This window comes from Crocodylus siamensis, chromosome 6 (genome assembly GCF_052110815.1).
Source record: "Crocodylus siamensis isolate JL-2025a chromosome 6, ASM5211081v1, whole genome shotgun sequence".
In the NCBI taxonomy this organism is placed as follows: Eukaryota; Metazoa; Chordata; order Crocodylia; family Crocodylidae; genus Crocodylus; species Crocodylus siamensis.
Genome location: NC_143400.1, coordinates 62276936 through 62289876, shown reverse-complemented (window position 1 = coordinate 62289876; position 12941 = coordinate 62276936). Strand labels below are relative to the sequence as shown.

General features: G+C 49.5%; 1 protein-coding gene across 2 annotated transcripts in view; it reads right to left on the bottom strand.

Moving 5' to 3' along the window:
• RHBDD1 (rhomboid domain containing 1) overlaps positions 1-12941 on the bottom strand; it is a 116267-nt gene that overhangs the window by 80428 nt on the left and 22898 nt on the right. The window lies entirely within an intron of this gene.

Sequence of the window (12941 nt, the reverse complement as noted above, 5' to 3'; positions counted from 1 at the left end):
GTGCATGGAGCAGTGCAGCCTCCTACCTGCTTCTCACTCCAAAGTCCCCAGTTTGCAGTGTCAAAAGGAGGCTTTACCGTACTGCTCCAGTCCCCCTGGGAACTGAAGGACTGGAACAACCCATGCTATCTTCAAACCAATATCATTCTGGTCTATGAAGATGCAAAAAGCAGAAGAGAGGAAGAAGTTGCAGACTGAATATCTGTACTGCTCCCTCTCCCAAAATCAGTTCTAACAGTGGAGGTTTTTCAGCTAGGATTGAACATTTGTACATAGCCTAAATAAAGTTGAGTGTTGTTCCAGTCCCCTTAGCTCCCAAAATTCAGGAGAAATAGAGTAGTTAAAACTGTTTCTTTTCCCCACACCTGCAGGTAAGAGTTTTATGTTGCAACTGTAAGAAAAGCAATATAATTTTTCTTATACTGATTAACCATCAGAGCCAGGAATGGAGACTGAAGCTGTCAAACTCTATTTTAACTTAAACTAACTGAAATAACTGCCATATTTACCAAAGTTCTTGTCTCAATATAAATTCTTTTTCCATTGTTTTAGAAAATAAATATGATGCAATAAGGTTGCTTATTTGGGGTTCGTTTAAACCGGTTCCCAACTGACTCAGATCTAAGCAACTCTAAGCTTGAACTCAGAATTGCACTAGGATCAGGGATGGCGCTAGGGGGAAACCTGGGGGGAATATAGCCACCCCAAAATTTACCTTAGCCCCTCCTAGGCAACCCTCCCAGCGCCACTGCCTTCTCTGCCTACCCCACGCAGCTAAGCCTGCTAAGGTGCCATGCTCCTGGCAGGAGTGGCACCAGCCTCTTCCCAGTGGTGGTAGGAGAGGCTAGGGCTGGTTTGGAGCGGGCGGGAATGGGGCAGGCTCAGCGGTGCAGAGCAGCACAGTGGAGGCAGCGCTGGGAGGGGTGGAGCCTCCCAGCCAGGTCAAACCCAGCCCCACACCACTAGGAAGAGGCAGGCATTGCCCCTGCTCCAGAGCCCTGGCATCACCTCCAAACCGCTTGCGGGTGCACATGCGCCTCAAAGCAGATAGTTAGGGAGGGGCCAGGGTTGCGCTACCTCAGGCCTCTCCCCCACTATCTGCTCTGAGGTGCATGTGAACTCACCAGAAGTATGGAGCCGAAGCCGGAGCACTTCTCAGTGGAGGGGCTGGGTTCAGAGCAGACAGGAGTGGGGTGGGCTCAGCTGTGCAGGGGAGGCAGGCAGGGATGGCAGCGCTGGGAGGGGTGGAGCCCCCCAGCCAGGCCCAGCATCCCCACCAGGAAGAGGCTAGAGCCACCCCTGCACGGAGAGGGGCAAGTCAGCTGAAGATTAGACTCTGTCATTGCTCTATGCAGCCATAACTCTAGAGAAATATTTTTTCCTTCATTCTGCTTTTCATGAACAAGGTATTATATTCTGTGCAGCACTGTATGCAAGAAAATATGGTATCTCCTTTTTCATTCCAGGAATTGAGTAGCCTTAGTTATGCAGATAAAAAAAATCCCTAAATTGTTGGTGCCAAGCAAACTGTACCTATTCCCTGTCTGATTCTTCTTCAGTGTTAGGCCTGAAGCCTTTAGTTATTCTTGGCTGGAATATTATCCACTTCTCTCAAGCAACCAACTTCAATTCTCTTACATATCATGTTGGGCTGGATTCTACAGCTGCGGTGGCCCCAACCTGGCCCAGCCCCTCCACCTGGTGACTGTTGCACAGCCGGGGCTGCAGTCCCCCAGCACTGCAGGACAGGTTGGGGCCAGGGCCAGCTGGCTGGAGGGAGGGAAGGAAGCATGGGCTCTGTGCCACCCCCATCTGCACACTCAGCCCTCTGCCAGTCCCAGCAGGGCAAAGCTGCCCCGTCCTATCCTGCCCCAGCAGTGCTGGTGCCAGAGGCCACCTGCAGATGGTGGAGAGCAGAAAAGGGGTCGCCCATGGGGCCTCCTGGAAACAGTCCCAGGAAGCCACTGCCATCTGCACAGGGCCCCACACCCATCACATAGCTTCTGGCCCTGGCTTGGCAAGCGGTGAGGAGGTGCACACTGCCTGCCCCAGATGCCCGCAGCCAGGATGCCTGCTTGGGTCATGCTGCCCCGGCACCCCAGGGGGCCCGTGGGCCTGTGCATTAATCCACCCCAGCTGTACTTCTTCCTTTGTGAGTCTACAAAAGACCAAGCATGCCTCCTAAAACTAAATTATTGTTTAATTATAATACAAGACACAAAGCAGAGTAAGAAAAAGGGTTTTGAACAGTTCAGAGCAAATTATATGAACATAAGATTTTATCAGCCTCAAACCTAAATTCACATAAACTTTGTTAGGTTCCTCCACAGCAACTCCCTGAAAATCCCTCACATCTTGTAAGGAATTCCTACTTAAAATATAAAGTTCTTTTGATTTCATTTTGGTCCCCTGGCACTGGTCTTAGTTGACTAGTCAGACTAATTTTTTAACTTAGTTGGAACCGAGGAGAATATTCAAAGTTCTTCTTTCCTTCTTGACCGATTTCCTCCCAGTTCCCCCACTTGAAACTAAACCAAAATATTCACACAAAACATCTCCAATTCCACCCATGGCATTCCTAAATGATTATAGAGAAGTTTTATGTCTATCACAGACAGCTAATGGAAGTTTCCCAGTCACAGGCTTTGGTTCTCATCATGAGGGACTTCAAATCACCCTGACATTTGCTGGGAGGGCCATACAGCCTAATTATGGCATCCACTCATCAGCAAGTGATGATGGATATTGCAGCTATTCTACTGACTGGTGATGCATTTTCTCCTGTGGCTATACAGACTAATATTAGAGACTTCCAGGTCCTGCCATGGTAATCACAGGTCTACATGGCATTAGGACAGGCCTTTTCCTTCAGTCACATTTCTGTTGTAATTCAAGTAACCATTTCTTGTCGTGATGTTTGACTCCATGATTGAGAAGGGAGTGTCACTTAGTCCTGTCTCCTGCTAAAGCCTCCCAAAGGTTTACGTTAATTCCAAAAGCTTTCATGTCCTGCTTGCAAACATCTTTCAAGCTCAAATTTTGGGGACCCTACTTTTCTCTTCCCACCTACAATTTGCCCATAGAGGATGTTCTTCAGGATGTGCCCATCTTCCATCCTGCAGAGCTGGCCAAGCCAGCAAAGGTGCTGCTGTTTGAGTAGTGCAGTGATAGTTGGAAGGTTGGCTTTGGCAATGGCCTCTGTGTTGGCAATTCTGTCTTGTCACTTGATGTCAAGGATGCACCACAGGCAGTGTAGGTGGAAGCTGTTCAGCTTCTTTTCTTGATATACACATATTGACCATGTCTCACTGCTATACATAAGGACAGAGAAGACACATGCTTTGTAGACAAACAGCTTAGTTTTAATTATAAATGTTGTATTGTTCCAGATTCATTGGGAGAGCTTACTGAGAGTGGTAGCAACCTTTCCAATATGCACATTTACCTTTTCATTCAATGATAGGTTGTCACTCACTGTGAATCCAAGGTAGCAGAACTTGTTCACTGCCTCAAGAGGTATATTGTCAAGGCTGATAGATGGCGACTGGTGAACACTCTGTCTTAGGACCACAGTCTTCTTAATGTTGATAGTCAGGGCAAACATTCTGCAATCATGAGGCAATTCATGAGTATTTGTAGTTGGCTTTCTTCATGGGCAGTCAGTGCAGCATTGTCAGCAAAAAGGAGCTCCCTAATGAGTATGTGCCTCACTTTTAGATTGGCCTTTAGACGTGATAGATTGTAGAGTTTGCCATCTGATTTTAAGTGAAGGTACATGCGTTCCTCCAAGCTATCAAAAGTGTAATGGAGCAGCATAGAGAAGAAGATCCCGAAAAGTGTGTGCACCAGAACACAACCCTGCTTCACTCCACTATTCCCTCAAACCTGTCAGAGGTTAATCCATCAAACTGAACTGGGTCCTGCATGTTTCATGGAAGGAGAGCATCAGACTGAGTAATGTTCGGCAGCATCCAATATTTACCAGGACCTTGAACAAACCTGCTCTGCTGACTGTTTAAAGGCTTTTGTTACATCCAGGGCCTATCACGGGGGGGTGGGGGGGAGCAAGGGGAGCATTTGGCTCAGGCCTCTCATTCATGGAGGGCCTCAGATTTAGACTTTTGACATTATCTCCAAACGAGGTTATACATACAGACACAGAGATACACTGACAGGATTGAAAGAAGACGACGTTCATCATACAACTTTAAAACTTGTGTCCCATTATCGGTCCACACCACCTGTAGTGCACTATGAATTAATATTTTTTTAATATACCGGGAGCCTCAAAAAATGGAAGTGGCCCAGGCCTCTCTTGACCTCTGAGAGGGCCTCGTCACATCAACAAATACTACGTATAGCGACTTACTTTATTCTCTGCATTTTTCTGCAGTTGGCACAAGGAGAATATCATGTCCGCTGTTAAATCTCCTGCTCTGAATCCATACTGTGTTGCAAGTTGTCACAAGTGTTTCAGAATGACTCTGGCAAAAAGTCTTGCCTGTGATGCTGAGGAAAGAGATGCCCCTGTAGTAGCTAGTCACCTTTACCTCCCTTGTTCCTTGTTCTTGTAGAGAGTGATGATGTTAGCATGATGTACGTCCTGGGGTACCTGACCTTCCTTCCAGTAGCACACTAGGAGTCAATTAAGATGTGGTACCAGGATAGCCTTCCCACACTTGAGACCTAAGCTGAGATGCTATCCTCCCCTGGTGCTTTTCCGCTTGCTAAAGAGTCCATGGCCTTGCTAAGTTCTTTGTCTGTAGGTTCTTTGTCTAGGTGTGCCAGTATACTTAGAGTTCAAAGTTGATTCAGTGTCTCTTCTCAAATATCTGTTTCATGGGAGTAAAGCTCTAAGTAATGTTTCACCCAACATGACATCGTGACAGCTGCTTGTTCTGATCAGTGATTTTTACTTTACCATCTAGAAACTTGAGGGCAGGAAGACTTTAGTGATAACTGGAGAAAGGGCTTTCTTCAGGCTATCATATATAACTTGCAGGTTTTCTGTATCTGAGGCAAGTTGTATCTCTTGACCTAAGCCAAAATTAATTTACACAGCATTTGGCTGTTTTCTGTACCACTGCCCTGGCATGCTTGAAACTTTCTGTTAGATGCTGGTTGTATTTCTTGGCCTCAACAAGTGGCAGCATCTCTTCTGTGTGTGCCTCAAACCAGTCTTTATTTGACAATTTCTGTTCCCCAAATACTTCTGTAGTTGTTTCCTGTACAGCAGTAAACAGGCAATCCAGGGGCAGGAAGTCAGCAGGGATCACAGGATCCCAGCAAGATAAACATCCAAATATGTCTTAAAGGCATTCAAAGTGGGTGCTTGAACCACCTCCAGAGGCAGTCTATTTCAAACCTTGGGGGCTTGGACAGTAAAGAAGTTCTTCCTTATGTCCAGTCTGAATAGGTCGCAGCGGAGTTTGTGACCGTTCAATCTTGTCATCCCTTGGGGCGCTCTGGTAAACAGACATTCCCTCAGATCCTCATGAGCACTCCTGATAAACTTATAGGTGGCCACCAGATGGCCCAAGTCTGCACTTTTCCAGGCTGAAGTGTCCCATTGCTCTCAGCCTCATTATAATGTCTATTTTCCTGACCTCTGATCATGCGCGTGGCTCTCCTCTGCACTCCCTCAAGATTCTCCACATCCTTTTTGAATTGTGGAGATCAAAATTGGATGCAGTACTCCACTGTGGCCTCACCAAGGCCGAATATAATGGGAGAATGATGTCCCAGGATTTGCTTGAGAAGCATCTATGGATGCAAGCCAGCATTTTGCTTGCTTTACTAGCCACAGCATCACATTGAAGGCTCATGTTCATCTTGTGGTCAATCATGATCCCCAAGTCCCTTGCATCTGTAGTGCTAACCAATGTAGCTGTACACATGCTGCAGGTTTTTCCTCCCAAGGTGGAGAATCTTGCATTTTTCAGAGTTAAACACCATCAGGTTCCCATTCATCCATTTCATGAACCTGTCAAGATCTGCCTGGATCACCCTCTTGTCTTTAGGTGTGGATGCTTTACCCCAGAGTTTGGTGTCATTGGTAAACTTGGCCAGCCCACTTCTGACACCAATGTCTGCATCATTGATGAAGATGTTATGAAGTATAGGCCCTAGGACAGAGCCTTGAGAGACTCCATTGGTTACAGCGCACCACGACAATTGACTTCTGTCAACCACCAGCCTCTGGGTCCTACTGCGGAGCCAATTCCCCAGCCAACAGATTGTGAGGTCGGGGCCGCAGTTAGCCAGTTTTGCCAAGAGGTGATCATGGGATACCAGAACAAGATATATGACATCAATCTCTTCCCCCTTGTCCAGGTGATAGGTCACCTGGTCATAAAAGGAAAAGAGGTTGGTCAAGCAAGACCTACCTGCAACAAACCTGTGCTGGGTATCCCTCAGGATATTGCCTTCAGCTAGTCTATTAAAGATGGCCTCCTTGATAATCTTTTCCAAGACCTTCCCCAGGATAGAGGTCAGGCTGATGGGCCTGTAGTTTGCTGGATCTACTTTCCGCCCTTTCTTGAAGACAGGCACCACACTGGCCTTCTTCCAGTCTTCAGGCACTTCACCAGAGCGCCAGGCGTTCTCAGAGATCCATGCCAGGGGCTGAGCTATGATGCTTGCCAGCTCCTTGAGTACTCTTGGGTGTAGACCATCAGGGACAGCTGACTTGAAGGTATCCAGCCTGTCAAGGTGTTCCTTCATGAGGTCAGCTTCAATGGAAGGCAAGCAATCTTCCTCACCCATAGTGGGCAGGGGCATCCCATGGGACTGGTGAAAAACTGACGCTAAGTAGCCATTAAGCAAGTTTGCTTTTTCCTGGGCATCAGATGTGAATTGTCCCATCTGGTTTAGCAGGGATCCAATGTTGCCCTTGCTTTTCCTCCGGCTCCCCACATATCTAGAAAAGGATTTTTTATTGTCCTTGATATTTGTAACTAGCTGGAGTTCCATCACAGCCTTGGCTTTCCTGGTTTGCTCTCTGCAGGAGCTACTCAGGAGCAGAGTATTCCTCCTTGGTGGTGGTTCCAGTCCTCTATCTTTTGTAGGTCTTCCTTTTAAGATGCAGGAGGTCTGCTTGTTCCCTGGATAGCCAAAGGGGCTGCCAAACCCTTTTGCTGCCTTTCCTCTGAGATGGGATAGACTTTGCTTGAGCATCCAGGATTGCTCCCTTGAGGACAAACACTCATTTTGAACTCCCCTCCCCTTTGGGTTATGGCCCTTTAGGGCCTCCCTGATGAGCCTCCTGAGCTTGTCAAAGTCAGCTTTCCTGAAGTTGAGGACTTCTGTATTACTGACTGACTTGCCAGCTTTACAGAGGATGGTGAAGGTGATCAGCTTATGGTCACTGTCACCAGCTTCCCTTCAATCATTAGACTGCTGATTAGGTCATCCCTGCTTGCCAGTACCAGGTCGAGCAATGCTTTACCTCTCATTGACCCATAGACTTTGTGCGTCAGATAGAGGTCATCCACGCAAGTGAGAAAGCTTTGCAACCTCTTGGATTTGGCTGAGCACATCCTCCCACGAGATGTCTTGGTAGTTAAAGAACCCCATGACAACCATACACTGGGAGCGCATGGCCTCTGCCAATTCCCTGGCAAACTCCTGGTCAAGGTCCTGACCCTGGATAGGTTGTCTGTAGTAGACTGCCACCATAGTATCCCCTATGCTGTGTTCCCCACGGATTTTAACCCACAGGGTCTCAAGTCGCCCACCGTGGGTGCCGATGTCAGCTTGCAGGGATGCGTAGTTTTCCTTGACAGAGAGAGTTACACCCCCGCCCCTTTTGTCCACTTGATTACTCCTGTACAAGTTATAGCCCTCGATACCTGTGGCCCAATCATGGGTCAAGTCCCACCAGGTCTCCGTTATCCCTAAGACATCATAGTTTTATACTTGGTAGCATCAGAAGGGACCTGAGCAAATCATCAAGTCCAAGTCCCTGCCATGGCAGGAAAGAGTACTGGGGTCAAACAACCTCGGCAAGGTGTTCATCCAGCCTCCTCTTAAAGACCCCCAGCACCACTTTTCTCTTAGAAGTTGGTTCCAGATCCTAGCTGCTCTGACAGTGAAGTAGTGCCTACTGATGTCTAGCCTGAATCTACCCTCTACCAGCTTGTGACCATTATTTCTTGTCACTCCTGGGAGTGCCTGGGGGAACAGGGACTCCCCCAGTGCCTGCTGGTCCCCTCTGACCAGTTTGTAAACGGCCACTAGATTGTCCCCTCAGTCTTCTCTTGGGGAGGCTGAACAGGTTCAGGTCCCTTAGCCTCTCCTCGTAGGGCCTGCCCTGCTGACTTTTGATCATGTGGGTGGCCCTCCTCTGGACCCTCTCCATGTTGTCCACATCCCTCCTGAAGTGTGCTGCCCAGAACTGGACGCAGTGCTCCAGCTGCGGCCTGACTGGTGCCGCATAGAGGGGGAGGATCACCTCCTTGGACCTGCTCGAGATGCATCTGTGGATATATGACAAGGTATGGTTGGCCTTCCTGACTGCATCCCCACACTGCCGGCCCATGTTCACCTTGGCATCAAAGATGACTCCAAGATTCTTTTCTGCCTCTGCACTGACGAGAAGGGAGTTCCCTAGCCTTTAGGTATGGTGCTGGTTCTTCCTCCCCAGGTGCATCACTTTGCACTTGTCGGTGTTGAATCCTATCCTATTCTCATCCACCCACCCCTGTAACCTGTCTAGGTCTGATTGCAGGCTATTCCTCTCTTCTAGCGTGCCCACATCCCCCCACATCTTAGTGTCATCAGCAAATTTGAACAGGGTGCTTTTTACCCCCTCGTCCAAGTCACTGATGAAGATGTTGAACAGTGCGGGCCTGAGGACTGAGTCCTGGGGGACCCCACTGCCCACATCCCTCCAGGTCAAAAATGACCCATCTACCACCACTCTCTGGGTGCGGCTCTCCAGCCAGTTGGCGACCCATTTGACTGTGTGGGCGTCGACACCACAGTCCCCCAGTTTCTTAATGAGAACGGGGTGAGAGACAGTGTTGAAGGCCTTCCAAAAGTCCAGGAAGACTATGTCCACTGCTACCCCTGCATCTAAGGATTTGGTGATCTGGTCATAGAAGACCACCATGTTGCTCTGACAGGACCTGCTGCTAATGAACCTGTGCTGGTTGCCCCTAAGCATAACCTGCCCCACTGGCCCCTCGTGGAATGCACCAGGATAATTCTCTGAAAAAGCTTACCCAGGATCGAGGTAAGACTAACTGGCCTATAGTTTCCTGGATCCTCCTTCCTCCCTTTTTTGAAGCTGGGAACCACATTGGCCCTCTTCCAGTCCTCTCGCACAATGCCAGAGCACCACCAATGCTTGTAAAGCCGTGCCAGGGGTCCCGCAATGACCTCAGCTAATTCCCTCAGCACTCTGGGGTGGAGAACGTCCAGACCAGCTGATTTAAATACATCCAGTCCCTCCAGAAGTTCCCCGACTAGTTCCTCACTGACTCTTGGCCTAGGTGCGCCTGCCCTGGGGGGGGGGGGGCTGATACGGTTCCTGCTCAGGAAAATGGAGGCAAAGAAGTCTTTAAGTAGGTTAGCTTTGTCATCTGGTGTGACAACCAAATTTCCTAGCATGTCTTGCAGGGGCCTCAAGTTACCTGGAACCTTCTTTTTGCCCCCTATGCATTTAAAAAAGGACTTCTTGTTGTCCTTGATCTGCGTAGCTAGTCCCAGTTCCATCTCCACCTTGGCCTTCCTGATTGCCCCCCTGCATCCCTGAGCAACCGTAGTATAGTCCTCCCTGGTGATGGCTCCTCCCTTCCATTGGGTGTATGCCTCATAGTTATTTGAGTTTAGCAGGAGGACAAGTTCCTCCTGTTTATTCCCCAAGCTCCTGGCATTTGTGTATGGGCAGGCAAGTGTCCACTTCGGGGTGCTCGTCTAGCCCACAGTTCATTCCAGGGCTGGGGAAGGGGTGGGTTCCCTTAAGTGCCTTGACCCGCTGGCTTTGCAAGGGTTGCTCAGCAGGCCAGCAGTGGCAGTTGTCCCCCCATCCCCTGAATGTAGTAATGGATAACAACTTGAGCAGCAGCAGCCACAAGATGAAGAAAGGAAGGAAGGAAAGCACCAAAGTTTCAAAAAAACCAGACTTTGACTCACTCAGGGAACTCACAGGAAGGATCCTCAGGGAAGCCCGTCTGAGAGGGAAAAGATTCCAGGAAAGCGGGTTGTATCTGAAAGACACTTTACTGAGGGTGCCGGAACAAATGAACCCCAGTGTGCAGGAAGATCAGCAAGTATGGCAGAAGACCAGCTTGGTTTAGCAGGGAACATTTTCAGTGAGCTAAAACACAAAAGGGAAGCTTATAAGAAGTGGAAACCTCGACAGATGACTAGGGAGAGCAGTATAAGGGTATTGCTCAGGCATGATGGGATGAAACCAGGAAGGCCGAAGCACAGCTGCAGTTGCAACTAGCAAGGGGCATGAAGGGGAACAAGAAAGGTTTCTATAAGTATGTCAGCAACAAAAGGAAGATCAGGGAAATTGTGGGTCCCTTACTGAATGAGGGAAGCAGCCTAGTGACAAATGATACACACAAGGCTCAAGTACTCAATGTCTTTTTCACCCTTAGTTTTCACAGACAAGGTCAGCTCTGAGACTACTGCACCTGGAAGCACAATTTGGGGAGCAACCATTAGCGGCAAAAGAAGAGATTAGGGACCATATAGAGAAGCTGGATGTGTATAAGTCCATAAGGCCAGATGGGATGCACCCAAGTGTGCTGACGGTAATGTGATTGTAGATGTGAGGCCAGTGTGATTACAGAGCTGCTGACCATCATCTTTGAAAGCTTGTGGCAATTGCAAGAGGTCCCAGATGATTGGAAAAGGGCAAATATAGTGCCAATGTTAAGACAGGGAAGGAGGATCTAGGGAACTACAGACTAATCAGTTTCACTTCAGTCCCTGGAAAAATCATGGAGCAGGTCCTCAAGGAATCCATTTCTAAACACCTGGAGAAGATGGTGGTGATTAAGAACAGCCAGCATGGATTCACAAAGGGTGAGTCACACCTGGCCAACCTGATTGCCTTCTATAATGAGACAACCAGATCTGTGGATGTGGGTAGAGGAGTGGACATGATATACCTTGCCTTTAGCAAGGCTTTTGATAAGTTCTCCCACAACATTCTTGCAAGCAAGCTAAGGGAGTACGGGTTGAGTGAATGGACTGAAAGGTGGATAGAAAACAGGATGGATTGTCAGGATTAATGACTATGTCTAGTTGACAGCTGATATCAAGTGGAATGCCTCAGGGGTCGGTCCTGGGGCTGGTTTTGTTCAATATCTTCATCAACGATATGGAAGATGGGATGGAGTGAAGCCTCAGCAAGTTCCAGATGACACCAAGCTGGGGAGAGTAGTAAATACACTGGAGGGTAGGGCTTGGATTCAGAGATCTCAATAAATTAAATGAATGGATCAAAAGAATTCTCATGAGACTCAATAAAAGAGAAGTGCAAAGTCCTGCATTTAGGATGGAACAATCCCATGACCAGTACAGGCTGGGGACCGAATGGTAAGTAGCAGCTCTACAGAAAAGGACCAGGGGATTACAGTGAACAATAAGTTGAATATGAGCCAAGAGCCTACCCTTGCTGCCAAGACGACTAACAGTATGTTAGGTTGCATTAGTAGGAGCGTTATTAGCAGATTGAGGGAAGTAATTATTTCACTGGATTTTGCACTGGTGAGGCCACATCTTGTGTCCAGTTTTGGGCCTCCCATTCCAGACAGGATGTGAACAGATTGGAGAATCCAGGGGGGGCAAAGAAAATGGTTTCAGGGCTGGGGCACATGGACTCATGAGGAGAGACTGAGGGAACTGGGCTTATTAGGTCTAGAAAACAGGACTAAGAGCAGATTAACAGTAGCCTTCAACTACCTGAAGCAGGGTTAGAAAGAGGATGGAGTTAGACCGGGGCGGGCAATTATTTTGGGCTGAGGGCCGCTTACCCAGTTTTGGCAAGTTGTCGAGGGCAGCATGAGTATCCCCGCCCCTTGACAGGTGCCCTGTCCCCTGGTCACCATATTGGGACCAATGTCTCTGGGCCTGCACTGGTGGGGCCCAGAGCAGGGCGCAAGATTGCAGGGGTCTGTGGAGGCAGGTTAGGCTGCAGCAGAAGGCACAGTGGGGAGCTGGCCCAGCTCCATAGAGCCCCTGCTGGCCAGGACCCTGTACTCCTGCTGCCCTGCTCTGGGCCCTGCTGGCACTGGCCCTGTGACACCAGTGTGGGCCCTGTGCACCCGCTCACTCCCAGTGCCCCCCCAGTCCCGCAGTACAGGTGGGGGGCAGCATGCAGCCCTGACAACCTGCCCGTGGCAGGGAATGAGCTGGTGTTGAGCATGGGGAAAAGAGGCCCCTCTCCTGCCCCATGGCTGGTGCTCCCTGCTGCAGCCACTCGCAGCCCACACAGGGCTGTCCTGAGCAGGCAGAGGCGGGGGTCAGGGTGGAGAGGCAGCAGATGTTTGCAGCTGACCCAGGTTCTGGATAGCTGCTGAGAGCTACAGAGCCCAGGTTGGGGGGCGGGGGCACAAGCAGAACATCCTGTCATGTACCCCCTGCTCTCATTTTTTGAGCAGGCACAGGCAGCCTCAGGCGGGCTGTGAGCAGTTGCAGCACAGGGAGCTTCCCACACTCAGCACCAGCTTGTAACCCACCCCAGCAGCCAGCCTCGGCCCTGTGCCGGCTCTGGGCTGTGCACAGCAGCAGCAGTTTCGGCCCGCCCCCCCCCACCACTTGCTGCACTGGGTAGTGTTTTCCACTGCCACCTTTACGCTGCCCAGCACACAAGCTCCAGGCAGGCAGCAGCAGCAAATGCTGCCCAGTGTGGCAAGCAGGGGGGCCGTAGCTGCTGTGGTGCAGCCCTGACGGGTGAACCCACAGCCAGCATGGGGCCCAGA